Source organism: Microcebus murinus, chromosome 10, assembly GCF_040939455.1.
Source record: "Microcebus murinus isolate Inina chromosome 10, M.murinus_Inina_mat1.0, whole genome shotgun sequence".
In the NCBI taxonomy this organism is placed as follows: domain Eukaryota; kingdom Metazoa; phylum Chordata; class Mammalia; order Primates; family Cheirogaleidae; genus Microcebus; species Microcebus murinus.
Genome location: NC_134113.1, coordinates 63,864,027 through 63,881,875, shown reverse-complemented (window position 1 = coordinate 63,881,875; position 17,849 = coordinate 63,864,027).

The window sequence follows — 17,849 nt, the reverse complement described above, 5'->3', positions numbered from 1 at the left end:
AGAAAGTGTATTTAATAGAATTATTTATTTAATAAAATTGTGTTGTCCAATACAGTAGATATTAGTCAAACAAAATAATTTAAATTTAGTTCTAAATTAATAAAATGTAAATGAAATTTAAGATTCACTTTTGTAGTTATACTAGCCACATTTCAAGTGATGGAGAGTCAAATGTCGTTAGGGACTAACATATAGTCCAGTATAGATATAAAACATTTTCTCTATTGCAGAAAGTTCTACTGGACAGCACTGATAAGGACATTGTAAAATAAATATGCATAAAAAATAAAGGTCATAAGTAGGGACTTTTTAAAACTATGAAGAAAAGAGCAAGACACTCAGAGAGGACAAAGCATATTTGAAGAGTAATAAAATAGAATTGCTAAAAATAAATAACTGTTGAAATTTAAATAGAGAACAACAAAGCAACCTAGAAGTTAAACACAAAATAAAATATAGCTGAAGAAAAAATTAATGACTCATAATATTACTAAAATTAATTTAGCAAATATTTATTGAGAGGCTACTATATTTGATGGTCTATTCTAGGATTATGTTAATGAAAAAAGCAGAGTCTGTCATCATGTTTTTAATTCAAATAGGAGCAGAAAGTAATCCAAAAAACCACAAGGAAATATTTATAAACATAACATAGTACCAAGTGCAATAACAAAGAATAAAAAGTGTAAAAAATAAATACTAGTCTGCTAGTGATGGCAGTAGTGGGGCTTATTATATGAAAACTGATAAGAAAAAGCTTCTGTAAGAATATGACTGTGAGAAAAGATCTACAGGAAGTGAGGGGTCAAATGAGTCAGATATCTGGGGGAAAACATTCTTAAAAGAAAATAGCTGGTGCAAAGAGTTTAAGGCAAGAATGAGCTCTGGCAGAGAGAGGAAAAAATAATCATTTAGAAATATGCTCAGAGTATTCTCCATAACAAAGGCCTACTATTCAGGGGAAAAGACCTTAACCGAGTCTGGGGTAAGGGCATTTACCTAACTCCAGCCCCATCTAGCGTTCTTGTCTCACCTGAAAAGGGAGAGAAAAGCTAGGAAATGCTTGTGTTGATTATAGCTCAGGAACACAAGTCTATTAAAAGACTTAGATTTCATCATATCTAGTATTCATCTATTTTTTTAAGTCAATACTGGACTCTTTTAATTACTTACTGTAGCTTTATAGTAGATCCTGAAATCAGCTAGTGTTAATGCCTTCAACCTTTTTTGCTCTTCTTCTACATTATGTTGGCTATTCTAGGTCTTTTGATTTTTTATGCAAACTTTATAAATTTATAGTTGTGAATATCTACAAATAGTATCCTGGAATTTTTGCTGGGATTGCATCAACCCAAATGCCCATCGATAACTGAGTGGATTAATAAAATGTGGTATATGTACACTGTGGAGTTCTACTCAGCCACAAAAAACAATGGTGATCTAGCACCTCTTGTATTATCGTGGGTAGAGCTGAAGCCCATTCTATTAAGTGAAATATCACAAGAATGGAAAAACAAGCACCACATGTACTTACCATCAAATTGGTATTAACTGATCAACACTTATGTGCACATAGAGTAGTAACATTCATCGAGTGTCAGGCAGGTGGCGGGGAGAAGAGGATGGGTATATTCACACCTAATGGGTGTGGTGTACACTGTCTGGGGGAGGGACATGCTTGAAGCTCTGACTCGGGTGGGACAAAGGCAATGTCTTTGGAAGAAAGTTATTTAAAATCTTTTATACCAGAAATTTGTCATTCTCCCATTTATTTGTCTGAACGTTCATTTATATCAGTGATGATTCAAGGATCTTTATTTTATACTTTGGGTTGTAACCCAATAATACGTCATTTTCTTGCTTAAATTATTTCAACTTTGGCCATCTGGAGCTCTTTCAGTTCCTGTGTCCTTTTGGCATATCCCCAACAATTGTTGCAGTTTTGTTCTGCTTTTTTTTTATTTTTTGGTTTGTTTGTTTGAGTACTTCCTTATTTTCTGCACAAAATGATCTAGACTCATTCTGTATATTTAGTGCACTAGTCATAAAATCAGCTATCTCTCTAAGGAGCCTGGTTCCCTTTGTTGGAGAATGGAATTAGAAACCAAGATCTAGGCAATTGTTGTTATGATATGCTTCTAGGTCCTCTCAGTTAGAAGAGCAATAAAATATTTATGTATACTGTTTTAGTCACAGTTCTCCAGAGAAACAGAACCAACAAGATTCACTCGCATGTGTGTGCACACACACACACGCTTATGTATGTATAAGGAACTTTATTATAGAAATTGGTTCACACTGTTATAAAGTAAAAGAAGTCCCACAATCTGCTTTCTGCAAGCTGGAGAACAAGGAAAATGGGTGGCATGATTCTGTCCAAAGGCCTGAGAATTGGAGGCCAAAGATCTGGTATAAATCCAAAAGCTTGTGAACCAAGGGAGCTCATGTCCAAGGGCAGGAGAAGATGGATGTCTCAGCACAAAGAACCCTTTCTCTGCCTTTTTGTTCCATTCAGGTCCTCATTCAATTGGATCATGCCCACCTGCATTGGTGAGGGTGATCTACTCAGTCTATCAAATGCTATCTGATAATAAAGTCTGATTCAAATGCTAATCTCTTCCAGAAACCCACTCACAGACACACCCAGAAATAATGTTTTACTCTCTTGGACTTATAAAATTAACCAGCGCATATGCTAACCATTTATATTTATGTATCTATACGTAATTTCACATGTAACCACTTGCCTCTACATACTTGTAACCACTTACTAAAAATGAGTTCATAGTGATGTCATCAACTTTAACACATAACCACATGGATCATACTACTGCCCTCCTCTTGCATATCTGAAAATTCCCACTTCAATAGTGAGAACCTGGCTTCAACCATCTGTTATCCACTTATTTACTTTCCAGTATACATACATAGTGGTTTCAAAATTGTTTATCTGTACCTTTATAGGAGAAAACCATATCAACTCAGTAAAGTGCTTATAGCTTCTTTCACCTTTAGTCTTCATTCATCTTCAAGGTTACTTAGATCAACACCTTTACCACTTTCAATTAAGTTGTTTAATATCTTTGCAATGCAATTAGATTGCTTTCGCACATTCTTCATTTCATCTTGAGATCCCCCTACCTAAGAAATTATTTTTTAAATTTGCATATATTAGGCTTCATTCTTTATAATGCAAAACTATGAGTTTTGACAAATGCATAGTTATATACCCATAGTTACAATATTATACAAAGTAGTTGTCCCGACTTTGATTGATAGAATTTATATTGTGCTGATCCATGTATAATACACTTCTGGATATTTCCTGCAGGGCAGTTCTGGTCTTGACAAATTCCCTCTGTGTTTGCTTGTCTGGAAAAATATTTATTTTTTCTTCATATATGAAATTAGTTTTGCAGGATACAAAATTCTAAGCTTGCAGTTCTCCTGTATGAGTACTGAAGATGGGGCCCCAATCCCTTCTGGCTTATAATGTCCCAGTTGAGAAGTGTGCAGTGTGCCTGATGGCGTTTCCTTTGTAAGTTACTTGATTTCTTTTACTGATAGCTCACAGGAATTCCTATTAAGTGTTGAATTTGGCAAGTCTGTTGACTTTGGCAAGTCTGATGACTATGTGTCCTGGTGATTGACTCTTTGCAATGAATCTCCCAGGTTTTCATTGAGCTTCTTGTACCGGATGTATAAATCTCTACCAAGACCAGAGAAGTTTTCCTCAATTATTCCCTCAAATAGGTTGTTGAGCCCTTGTGTTTTTTCTTCTTCTCCCTCATGGATGTCTATGATTCTTATATATGGCTGTTTAAAATAATCCCATATTCCTTATAGGCTTTGCTCATTTCTCTTAATTCTCTGTTAATTTTGACTAACTTAGTTAATTCAAAAGAGTTGTCTTCAAGCTCTGAGATTTGTTCTTCTGCCTGGTCTAGTCTATTCTCAAGTTTCTACAGTGTTTTGTATGTCCTTAAATGAATTTTTCATTTCTAGAACTTCTACTTGTTGTTATATATATATATATATATATATATATATTACATATATATATATATATATATGGATCTCATTAATCAATTTTTCATTCATTTCCTGAATTTTTTTTCTAGTTTCTTCAAGTTGGCTACCCATTTTCTCTTGGATTTCATTGAGCTTTCTTACAATCCATATCTAGTATTCTTTATCTGTCATTTCAATATTTTCATTTTAATTAGCATATTTTTTAGAGGGCTGGTGTTTCATTTTGGAGGTATATTTTTGCTTTGATTTTTCATACTTCTGGAGTTGTTTCACTGATTCCTTCTCATCTGGAGAGTTGTCACTTTTTATTTTTGAGTTTTCTCTTGCTTGGATAGGGCTTCTTTCCCCCTCCCTCACTCATAAGGGTATGACTGTATGATATGTTGGGTAAGAACTTTGTGCTTTGCTTGTCTATGCTTTGATGGCAATCTAAATTCTGGATAGATGCCTTGGTTATAGATATCCTTAGTGTGGTGGTTTTCTCATTTGCTAGTTGTCTATAGGCTGTAGCAGTGGTGAGCTATGTTTGTGGGCAGATTCCCTGTCTCTTCTTGATGAGGGGGGATGGAAGTCTCTGAAATCATTTCTCTTTCCCCAGCCCTGTGGTCTTCTTAATACTGTGAATTTTTAAATTATCTTTCACACATATATTCTTTACAATGGCGTTATTTAACATCTGACTGCCAATAGTTTACCTTCTGTTGTGTGAAGAGAAGAAGGCACAGCTTTTTTGGCTTCAAAGCTGCAATAAAGTTTGTGGAATTGTAACAGATGCTGCCTATTTAATTGTGCAGTTTGAGGTATTGCAGGAGGATTGAGCTGCATGTTGTTGCCCTAGATAAAGATGCTGAGTGCCATGTGCAAAGCATATTTCAAATAATATTTTTCCTACATCTATTCCAGGATGTGAAAATGCATAATCTGGATCCTAAGGTAGAACAGTAGTGGGAAGAAGTAATGTCAAGTATTTTATCACCATAGTTATTCCGAGTTTTCCATGGTACTTTTCCTATAACACTTTCCCTCTACACAAAGGAAGCATTAGTTTCTGAAGACTGCATACCACAGTTCAGAAAGACATGCCTCCTCATTTTCAAAGAGCAAAACAGATGAAGTAAAATTTTTCTAGGTAGCATTAAGTGAGATGTTTTCCAAAGTCTGTGTTGTGATAAAGGAAAAATGTTCTCCCTTTAATACACTTAAGTATTCTCTCGAGACAATGGATAACAATTATGAAATCTCAGAAATTGTAGTTCCTTTCTCATTTTACCCACTAGATTTATGGATGGGAGAACTAAAATATAGATGGCTGAAGAACCAATGGTAAAATTTCTTCCAGCATAGCTTTGCTGTATAGTTCCAGAAAGGCTTTTGTTCATTAAAATTTCATTTCATTGAAAATAGTGGAAACAGAGAAATATTTCCTAGCACATAGACAAGTTTTCCTCCAGCTCTTTTGTAGTTTCTCCTAAACTATGTATAGAACACTTTGGGTTTTCTTTGTGAAACTTGTGTCTTCCTTCATTCCCCATGTTCTTCAACATATTTGGTTTTAGCCAAGGTGCACAGCCAGGAGAAAGTATGCAAGGATAAAGATCTGATAGAAATTTTTGTTCTAAAAAAGGACTTGTTAAGTGCCATGTTCCCCTGCTTGAACCACTCCTCCAACCCTTCCTTCGCTGCTTTGTGGTCATAGCAAATGTTACAAAACATGGATGGATAATGTAAGTTAGAAGTAAATTGTGTTTGAAGATTTTGTCATTTTTTGTTTAATTATTAGGCTTTTTAATTTTGTTTAATTAGCATTTGTGTTTAACAAACATATCTGAGGTTCAATATGGCAATTTTTGAAAACAACAGGTAAGATAAAAGAGGAGGATTCTAGGCCTCGACCTCTGGGAAATTTGGATTGGTTGATAATTCAAGTCTTCTTATTCCTTTGTGCATGGTCTTTGGAACACAACGTTCAAAAAGACCAATGCCTCCACCAAACTCACAGCCTTTTTATCAGTAGTGGTGTTGATTATTTTAAACAACTATTGAAATTCCAAACCAAACAGGATAAAAATGTAGTTTTTAAAGGCCTGAAAAGCAATTTACTTAGCAGCAAAACTTCTTGCTTAGAAGAAGAAAATAAATAATGCCAACATCATGTAAAATTAGAGTGAGTAAAGTGTTACAAGATGCAGTATAAATAAATGAACAGATTCCACTTTCTATTATTAAATAAGGTGACGTATTGATGGTTCTTTCTATCTTGCTGAAAAGGTTGTATATAACAAACTGAAAAACAACAGTTCACTGCAGTCAACAGATTTTACCAATAAATGTCATGCTGTAACATATGTAAGATTTGTAAATGATGTTGAAATTCAAGAAAACTTTTCTGCTGCAAGAATTGCTTGAAACAAGCGAAAGCCAAGATATATTTAAGATTTTGTGAACAAAATATTTGTCTTGTAGGAACTGGGTTGGCATATGCATTGATGGTGTCCTTCATCAGTTGGCTTAATAAGAGGTATCACCTCACATGTAAAATAATGCCACCATACATTGCTTTCTTCACAGAGAAGTGATGGTGTCAAAAGATTACTAGAAATAAAATTTAGAAAAAAATCCCTAGATCATGGTACAAAAATTGAAATATTATTAAATAATTATTGTTCAATTGAGAATGCTTTAAAACTTTGTGAAAACTTAGAAAAGAGCTGATGACTCTCCTGCTGCTTACAGCAATCTGGCAGTTTAGCAGAGAAAGAATTCTTTTAATTTCAAAATATTATGGGAGTACAAATGTTTTTAGTTTCATGGATCACTTCTGTTATGCTTGAGAGAGAGAGTTATAAGTGTGCCCACACCCAGAGTGTGTCGATTGTACACAGTAGGTAGGTTTTTGTCTATCCACTCTTCCCCTCTATTACCAGCTTTATTTCCAATGAGTTTTACTTCCCTATGTGCTCATCAGTTAGTTCCAACTTAATAGTTTAATAGTGAGTACACATGGTATTAGTTTTTCCATTCTATAGATAATTAGGATCATGGTCTCTGATCCATCCAGATTATTCAAAAGGCATTAATTCTTCCTTCTTCAAGGCTGAGTAGTATTCCATAGTATACATAGGCCACATTTTGTTAATCTACTCATGAATTGATGAGCATTTGCATTGATTCCAAATTTTTGCAATTGTAAATTGTGCTATGATAAATATCCAAGTGCAGGTCATTGTTAATAAAATGAATTCTTTTCCTTTGGGTAAATACCCAGTAGTAAAATTGCTGGTAGGTGTACTGCTCTTTAAGTTCTTTGAGGAATCTCTATACTGTTTTCTATGGAGGTTCTACTAATTTGCAGTCCCATCAACACTGTATAAGTGTTCCTTTCTCTGTGCATCAATGCCAGCATTTTTTTGTTTCTGGACTTTTTAATAAAAGCCATTCTAACTGGGGAAAGGTGATACCACATTGTGGTTTTAATTTACATTTCTCTGATGATTAGTAATGTTGAAGATATTTTCATATATTTCATATAGTCCCTTTGTCTTTTTTTGAAAAACTTCTGTTCATATATGTTACCCACTTTTTAATGTGTTTTTTTTTTTCTTGCTGATTTGCTTGAGTACTTTGGAGATTCTTGTTATTAGCCCTTTGTCAGATGTATAGGTTGCAAATAATTTCACCCATTCTGTAGGTTATCTATTTGCTCTTTTGATTATTCCCTTAGTTATTCAGAAGATTTTTATTTTAATCAAGTCCTATTTATTTATTTTCATTGTTGCCGTGATTGCCATTGGGATCTTCTTCATAAATTCTTTGCCTAGGCCCATAGCTAGTAGAGTTTTCCCAATATTTTGGTTGTGTCCTTTCTTATTGTTGGTATCAAAGTGACAATGGTTTTATAGAATGAGTTCAGGAGGATTAACTTCATAATATTATGGAATAATTTCTACAGTATGGATAGCAGCTCTTCTGGTAAAATTTGGCTGTGAATCCATCTGGTTCAGGGCATTTTTTAGTTGGAAGAGTATTTATTACTGCTTCAATAATATTGCTCGTTATTAGTGTGTTCGGAAGTTCTATTTCTTCCTGATTGAATCTCAGCAGGTTCTGTGTTTCTAGGAATTTGTCCATTTCCTCCACATTTTCAAGTTCATTTGCCAGGAGTTTTTCATATTATTCACAGATAATATTTTGTGTTTCTGTAGTATCAGTTGTAGTATCTCCTTTTTCATTTCTGATGGAGCTTATTTGGGTTTTTTCTATTCTATTCCTTATGAATATAGCAACATATTTATTAATTTTCTTTATCTTTTATAGAACCACCTTTTTGTATAATTGGTTCTTATATTTTTTATTTTTTTTCAATTTTGGTTAGTTCTTGTATGTCCTTTGTTATTTCTTTCTTCTGATGATTTGGGTTTGGTTGTCTCTTCTTTTTCTAATTCCTTGAGATGTGTCATTAGATTTTTAATGTGTTATTTCCCTGTTTTTTTATGTAGGGATTTAAGACTATTTATTATCACCTTAGGGCTTCTTCTGCTCATATACTTTGATAGCTTCTGCCCCCTTTGTCATTCAGGTTGAAGAATCTTTTTATTTCCATCTTAATTTCATTCTTGACCCAATAATCATTCAGCAGCAGGTTGTTTAATTTCCATGACTTTGTGTTCCTCTTGGAGTTGATTTTTAGTTTTATTCCACTGTGATCTAAGAAGATACATGGTATAATACCTATTTTTTTTTAATTTCTTGTGATATGTTTTGTGGCCTAAGATATGATCAGTTTTGGAAAATGGTTCATATGCTGATGAGAAGAATGTATATTCAGTTGTTTTGGGGTAAAATTTTCTGTAAATGTTTATTAGGCCCATTTGTTCTAGAGTCCTGTTAAGTCCAGTCTTTCTTTCTTTATTTTCTGCTTGGATGATCTGTCTACTTCTGTCAGTGGGTTGTTGAAGTCCCTGACAATTATGATGCTACTGTTTATGTCTTTGCTTAGATTTGGTAGAGTTCACTTTATGAATCTGGGTGCTCCTGTATTGGGTGCATAAATATTTATAATTCTTATGTCTTCTTGTTTCATTACTCCCTTAACCACCATAAAATGAACATCTTTATCGTTCTTTACCATTGTTGATTTAAAGTCAATTTTATCTGATCTGAGAATGGCTTCACCTGCTTTCTTTTAGTTTCCATTTGCATGGAATATTTTTTTTCTATCTCTTCACCTTGATTCTCTGTAAGTCATTGTGGATTAGTTGTGTTTCCCAGAGATAGAAGATACTTGACTTACATTTTTTTCATCTATTCAGCCAGCCTATGTCTCTTGAATGGGGCAACCTGACATTGATTGATAGAATTTGTATTTGGGATCCTGTTCTGTTCATCCTTTGGGGTATACCTTGTTGCTTTGTTTTACCTCTTGTACTATTGTTTTATGTGAGCTCTGAGCTTTACATTTGGGATGGCTTTATACTGGTGGGTGTCTATTGTGCTTACCACATATAATGCAGTTCAGAGTATTTTCTGCAGGGCAAGTCTGGCCTTGACAAATTTTCTCAGTGTTTACTTGTCTGGAAAGTCTTTATTTTTCCTTCTTATATAAATTTCCTTTTTCCTATAAATTTCCTATTTTTCCTTCTTATATAAATATAAATTTTTGCAGTATACAAAATTCCTGGCCAGCAGCTGTTCTGTTTGTTAAGTTGGGGTCTCAATTCCTTCTGGCTTGTAACGTCTCAGTTGAGAACTATACAGTTGCTGGATTTTCCCTTATAAGTTACTTGATGTTTTTTGACTGGTGGTTTACAGAAGTTCCTCTTAAATGTTGACTTTGGCAAGTCTGATAGCTATGTGTCTTGGTGATTGCCTCTTTGCTATGAATCTCCCAGGTGTTCATTGAGCTTCTTGTACCAGATGCATAAATGTCTACCAAGACCAGGGAAATTTTCCTCAGTTATCCACAAATAGATTTTCAAGCCTTTGTGCCTTTTCTACTTCACCCTCATGGATGTTTCTGATTCTTATATTTGGCTGTTTTACATAATCCCATACTTCTCATAGGCTTTGTTTATTTCTCTTAATTCTCTTTTCTTTATGTTTGACTGACTTAGTTAATTCAAAGAGTTGTCTTTAAGCTCTGAGGTTTGTTCTTCTCTCTGGTCTAGTCTAATATCAAACTTTTCCACTGTGTTTTGCATTTTTTTAAGCAAAGTTTCCGTTTACAGAAGTTCCATTTGATTTTTTTTTAATATGTAGATCTCATTAGTCATTTTTTTATTCATTTCCTGAATTGTGTTTCTGGTTTCTTCGAGTTGGCTTTCCATTTACTCTTGGATTTCATTGAGTTTCCTTATAATCCATATTTGGAATTCTTCATCTGTCATTTCAGTATTTTCATTTTGGTTGGTATCCCATGTTAGAGAACTGGTGTACCATTTGGGGGTTGTCCTTTTACTCTGAGTGAGTTATTTATTTATGTATTTATTGAGGCAGAGTCTCACTCTGTTGCCCAGGCTAGAGTGCTGTGGAGTTAGCCTAGCTTACAGAAACCTCAAACTCCTGGGCTCAAGCAATCCTTCTGCCTCAGCTCGGACTACAGTCATGTTCCACCATGCTCAGCAAAGTTTTTCTACATATTTTTAGTTGTCCAGCTAATTTCTTTCTATTTTTAGTAAAGATGGGGTCTTGTGCTTGTTCAGGCCTGTCTTGAACTCCTGACCTCGAGTGATCCTCCTGCCTTGACCTCCCAGAGTGTCAGGATTACAGGCATGAGTCACTGTGCCCGGCCCACTCTGAGTTTTTATAATTCCAGATTTCTTTCACTAATTAATTCCTTCTCATCTGGTAGAGCTATTGTTTTTTATTTTTGGATTTTCTTTTATTTATACGTGGGTCCCTTTTTATCCCCCTCATTCATAAGGTGTTTGTGCAGCATATGATACGTAAGAACTTTTGGCTTTGCTTGTGGGTACTTTTACAGTGAACTAATTTCTGGATGGATGCCTTGGTCATAGATATCCTTAGTGTGGTCTTTTCTCAGTTGCTATTTGTTTGTAATCTCTAGCCATGGTGGGTTTCTGTGTGGGTATGTAGATTCCCTGTCTCTCTTTGATGATGGAGGATGGAAGTCTTTAAAGTCATTTCTCTTTCCCCAGCCCTTGTGGTCTTCTTAGCAGTGATAATTGTCTTGGCATTCCCAGTATAATCTCTGAGCCAGTAGGTTTTGCTTGTGTGTCAAAATCAACCACACCCTATATTATTGAGTCAGTAAATGTTGTAAAATGCTGTGCAAATAGACCTCATTGTCAGTAGCTGGTGATTGTCAGAAGAAAAAGCTGAAATGTTGCTTTTAGGACCTGTGCTTATATCTAGCCCCCAGAAGAAGCACTTAAATGCCCCAGGCAGTTAGTGGGGCTCTGGAATTACCAGATAAGTGCCTATTCCACACCACAGCAGAGCTAATTCAACATTGATCAAAGGTCTGTTCCCAGGTTTCTGGGGAAAGCCAGCAGGGAGGGGCTGATGTGGTCCCACCCAGCCAGAAATTCTAATTCTTGGGTATGAGATTCACAATTTTGCTGTTCAGAATGAGTTTCACTCTTTTCCCCTTTCCCTACTCTGTAGTCTCCCTCCGGCATCTGCTAGCAGACAAGAGCTAAAACTAACTGAGCTCTGCCATGATGGCACTGTGACCTGGCAGCCTCTCTGTCCAAGATGCCTCCCTTAGCTGATGGCATGGCCTTCCTGTGGGGGAGGAGTGCTCCATTAGTGCACTGTTGCTAGAACTCACACCGTGCTCTCTTTTCAGTTCTGCCCACATGGGCTCCCTCACTGCCTAAGATTACTTCACAAATCTCCTCTCTGTGCCCCCAACCAATGTAATCGAGTCCTGGGCATAGGGGATCTGGCCTGTGGGCCTGTCTCTATGTCACCCAAGGTCAATCCCTGACTGTGCCAGGGAGAAGTGTGCTGTTCCCGAATTGCCCATGGGATCAAATCAACCAGATTTGATGTGCTTTTGCTTTGGGGTGTATCTTGCCCAGTTGGACTACCAGAGATGTGAAGGAGGGAAAAACAAACTGCTCCACCTACACTTTTTGTTGAACTCCAAGCCTGTCAGGGGTTGACCGCTGCCAATATCTTGCCCTTTCTTGATCTGCTCTGCAACTTCTTCCTGTGGAATCTCTTATGCATTCTGGCACTTTCCCCTTGGAATTATACCTGATCTGTTTGTTTGTTTTTCATCTAATATTTTTCCTTCTTTCTGAGATGATGTCACAGATAGTGTCTCTGGTCAGCCATTTTGTCCTACATCAGAGTTAAAAGTCTTTGTAGTGTGTTTGAGTTGAAAGGTATACTGCAGATTGTGCTGAGTGTTTGAAGACAAAGAATGGCTACGGAAACCAATCTGCTTACTACACATTTTTTTATTATGAGAACCAGTTGAACAAGTCTCAGTAAGGCCCTTCAGAAAATGTTTTGACTTCAAATGAAACTTAGATTTAAAAGCAAATGGAATTTTTTGAAAAACCTTGGTTGCAAAAGCAAATCTTTAAATATTTCCACTGCCTCTTAGGCTTGAGAGCAAGGTAAGATATTAATAGATCTCCAGGTCTTACTGAAAACCACCTAAAGGAAACACAGTACAACATTGAATAGTATCTCCCCCAATGGCCCCCTTTTAAATAGTGAACAAGGGAATAACAACACTTTCTTTGAATCTTCTCAGCCTGAGAACTTGACTTGGAAAAAAGAGGAAGAATTTTGTGAACTGTCTAATCATATGCACAGAACAAGATTTTCCAATCTGTACCAAGACAAATTTTCTATTTCTGTGAAAGGAGAGTAACTTGCCATTCATAGAAAAACACTGAACAATTTCTTGCAATTTGCAAGAAATTTTTTTACTTTTATACATGTGAGGAAGTTTATTCTTAAAAAACAAGCATCCAGAGTGCTTGCTCTTGTCTCATTTCAGTAGAAAATGAGATCCACTTGCCTTTATCACCGGTTTGATTCTGTGAAGTAAAAAAAAAAGGACAGGGTTTTCAATAATGAGGTAAATTCAGTATTTTTGGTTTTAAAAATTACACTAATATTTTTTGTGTGTTCTTATAGAAGAAAAAATCCCTGACCACACACCAGCCATCCAACAATGAAAAGGTATAGCTATGAGTGTCAGCATACACATTTTTTAATTTGACCTTGAGCTGGAAAAAAAAAAGTATAGTATGAAGAGGAAATGTCATAGCAGAGACCTACTGGGAATGAACCATATCTGGAATAAATGACTTTGCTGTCCAAAAAAACAAAAAACAAAAACACACACATATATAATAATTTTGTAACTCCTAGACCTATATTTGAGCCTGATCATGTCATGCATTGAAAAAAATTTTTTTTCAAAGTATCATACAAAGTTTGGTCCAACATTTTATTTTTATTTGTATTTTGTCAGAAAAAGCTTTTAGTTAATTTATTATAGAACACTGCTATTAAATTTTCATGCAGTAAATAGCAAATTAAAATCAATTTATAAGCTTTCATTTAAATCTACCTTTAGAAATAGGAAATTCCATTTTGACCTAAGCCAGTTATTTAATAGAAATTTATCATATTATATTTTCTTCATGAAAAGAAAAGAAAAAAAGGAATAATTTTATAAATAGTAAGCTAAGTTTCAGTGTCTTTTTTTCTTAAGAAAATTAGACTATTAAAGCCCCTTTTAGTTTTAAGTAGGGGAAAATAAACTTCTTCTGAGCATATCATATACCATATCTCATTAGCATCTTATACATAAATTTCTTGGATAAGACTTTTAGGCCTACGTGGATAAGGTTAAAAAAATCAAATAGAAAATCTAACATCAAAGAATAAAACCCAAAATGTCCTATACCTGTACCATGGACTTACATTAAAGTTGATGTCTTCTGTGGGGAGGAGAAAGTATACAAAAGTAGTCAGTTACTAAGTTAGCAAAAATAAAAAGTTCCACAGAAAAAAATGACTATTCTCTATTCAAAATAGCATTGATCCTAATACACATTAAAATTTGGTTGATCCTGATTCTTCAAAGACCATCACAATAGTGTTAAAGAATTGGAATATACAATGTATAATGTTGCAAAATGTAAAAGTCAAGGAACTGAATACAAATGGTTGGGAGTAAAATGGTACAGCTACATACCAATAGACAATGTTGGAGTGAATATTCTTTGCAAGACTTAAAAAAAAACTACGATGCTCCATTATCTTTTTTAAGGGTGAGTGCTGCAGTAATCGCCCACTTATTGTCAGATTTTTTTCATAGCCATTAATTAATAAGTGTGCTTTTGGTGACAGCAAGACTTAAATATATTAAACACGCTGTTTCTTCCTAACCTATATCATATCTTTTTTTACCTGAGTTTTACAGTTTGCAGAATTTCTGCATCTTATAAAAAGACCTTTGTAAATTATAAGATATGTGAAATATGTACTTTTCACTTTTGCAAGCTAGTGATACCAATTAGCAAAATGAGTGTGATTGTAATTCTAAATATATTGCACAGTTCATGTTTTGTTTTTTTTCTTTATGACATTGATAGAGTATGCAGCCATGAATTCTTTGGAAAATGGTAGGAATTAGATCTTTGCATAGAGTATAAAAAAAGTGAAATAAAAGAAATAGTAAAATAAAGACATTTTTCAAAACCAGTTTGGTCTGTGTTTAGAGAATATGTTTAAAAATAAATAAAGTGAGAGATGTAAAGAATATGATACTTGATATGCAATTAAAAGAAAAAATTTTGTTTGTATTAGAAATTTTTATACCTTGAATAATGAAAACATGATGAACACAATTTTTCCCTAGATGAGCTTGCAATTTAATACTTTTCTTCAAAGGAAAAGAAAAAAAGTGAATTTAACAATTGAAGGTTGAGGTCAATGAGGCTTTAGGTTTTCTTCTTTGGGCTTGATAATACTGATTACATTCCTCAGTTAAGATCTTATTTATTCTTGCAAGAAAACTCAAGGACTGTTTAAATTTAAAAATTTCATCTAACTGTTAAGGACCCTATAAAATATGTTTGGATATATGTAAACAACCCATTGCACTTATATTCTCAAACAATGTCCGTGATAAGGCTAATTGCATATTGTAAAACCATGTTCTTCAGTTCCACCGTGTGGTTTCAATTTAAAGATAGCCTTTGATTATCATCTCTCAGGAAGTGCCTCTTATCCAAGTTTTTCTACAAATTGTACGGTTATGGGAGTTGTAATTAGTGATATAGATATAATTCCTAAAAGAAATTTCTAACTTCTGTTTGGAGTCATTTAATCATTTAATTTAGAAAACTGGATTTGGTATGGGGTTTAGGCCCTGTCTTCTTTCCAGAACCCCAGGTTCATGGGTAGCCCATGACTTAACCTGTTGACATGAGTGTCTTCTACCCTAATAAACTTAATTCAGACAAAGAGAATTATTAATCTCTACGTCAATCCCTCCAATCCTTTACTTCTCTCTCAGTGCCTCCCAGTGGGCAGTAAAAGGCATCATTGTTTTGTTCAAGTTAGTCCTCAAGGGATCTTAATTAATTTTTTGCTATTACTCACTGTATCAGGAAATCCTGTGGGTTCTACGTTCAAAACATATTGCTAATCTGAAATCTCCTTTCCCTCTCTCCAATTTCTGCCTCCTCCAAATCACCATCAAGTCTTGCCTCATCATTTTAATGGGCTTCTATATTCTCAACAGTCTGTACTTTGCTTAGCAAAGTGGTATTTTTAAAAACATAAATATAGCATTTTCTTCCTTGACAGATTCTAGCATTTGACACTGTTTAACTCTATGACCTGATATCCCACTATTCCCTCTTTCATGCAGTGAAAGGAACCCTCTCTGACCACTCAATATCAAGTAACCATTCAATTTTTTAAATTATTATTCTCTCCCATATAAACATAATAATGTTTTATGGCATAATTTTATTATTCTTATGAATGTTTTAACACTTATTTATTTATTTACATATTTATTTATTCCCCCCACTCATAAGACCTGTAAGAGCAATTTGCCTTTTTCTTATTAGTTTACTCCAAATGCTTACAACATTGTCAAATACAAAGTAAGTGCTCAATAAATATTTCATGAATAACATATAAATGAATAAAACATATTGGCAATTTGTTTTACTTTGCTTATTCATTATTGTTCCCAGAACTATGTAACATGATATAGTATAATTATACTATTTTTTTATTTTGATTTGGTATATGAGATCAATGAAATAAGATTTAAAATTAGAAATTATGTAAGCTGTACTTTCCCAAAACTACTAATCAACTTATTTCTATTTCTTTTATCTTCCGTACTCATCGCATTGTAACATAAATGTAATTTACTTATTTATTACGTTTTACTTTTTTTTTTGATCACTATTACCCAATTGGAGTATATATTCCATATATTCAGAAATGCTGTCCATTTACATCTGAAATACTTTGCCACTTGAAATACTGCCTAGTACATAGTTGTTGCCCATAAATACTGATAAATGAAAATTTGACCATTGTAATTTTCTCAGTTATTGATAAGCAAGGATTATATTTCAAAGTATATGAGAAGTATGGTTTGCCTATATTTGTACCCTAATATTTCAGCAAGAATGCATAGTTTGCATCTTTCACAATTTGAATAAAAACTTAAATGTTGTAGTATATAAAAACAAAACTTTTTATAAACGTATTAGTATTAAATTTATACCAAAGTATGTTGAAAGAGATATAGACACTCTAAATAGTCCTTTAAAAAACTTTGAAGCTCTCTAAAGTAGTCAACTGAAGAGGAAAAACACTATTTCATTAAAATAAAATTTTATCATTTTCTTAAGCATCATCTTTTCTACATGTAATTGCTGAATTACACTATCACATATGACAATTTAATTTCATAGTATCTTATTAACTTATATGTCATGTCTTGTTCTCAGCTGTTCTAAGTAAATATTTTAACTCTTATTTAAAAATTACCCATATGCCTGAATTAGGTCTGCATTAGGAAACTCTAGTTTATTCACCTTAGTTAACAGTGCCAACAAACATTATTTAATTTTTATTGGAATGTTTCTTGGTAAGCAACTCACTATACTGTATTATTATGAATCCTTTAGTATTCCTCAGCATCACCTACAAAATATATTCAGACTTGTAATTAATAAATATTCATTTATCACTTACTTCTGGCCAAGTTCTCTGCTAAGCACCGCAAGAAACATAAACAATGCATAAGCCATGTTTCCTACATCCCTATAACTTGCAATCTGCAGTGATCATATATACATTTAACTAACTGCAACAAAAGATACTAAGTCTAAGTAAGTAAGTTGTCTCCCATGAGTGGTACAGAAAACAAGTTCTGTAAGAATTCAAATGTAGCATAAATAGCTCCTAGAAGAGGAGTAAGGGAGGCTTCATAGGAGAGGCGGACTTTAAGCAGGACTTTAGAAAATAAAGAAAACAGATATAGATAAATCAAGACAAAAAATATGAGCAAATATAAGCAAAATACTGATCAGAAGAAACATGACTGGACTGTGAGCGGACTTATCTTGCCAGAAGTACAAGGTTTGTGCAGAAGAATATGGGAAAGGTAAGAAAGGGATGGATGACTTTAATAAACTCCAATGCCAGGCCAAGGATATTAGACTTCAAATCATCATCACTTGGATAATATCAGAGGCAAATAGGTGATTTTATTCTGATGACCATGTGAGCTGGGCTTTGAAGAAGTGAGAAAGTACAAGCAGAAATTGAGAATTTCTAGCAATGCACCA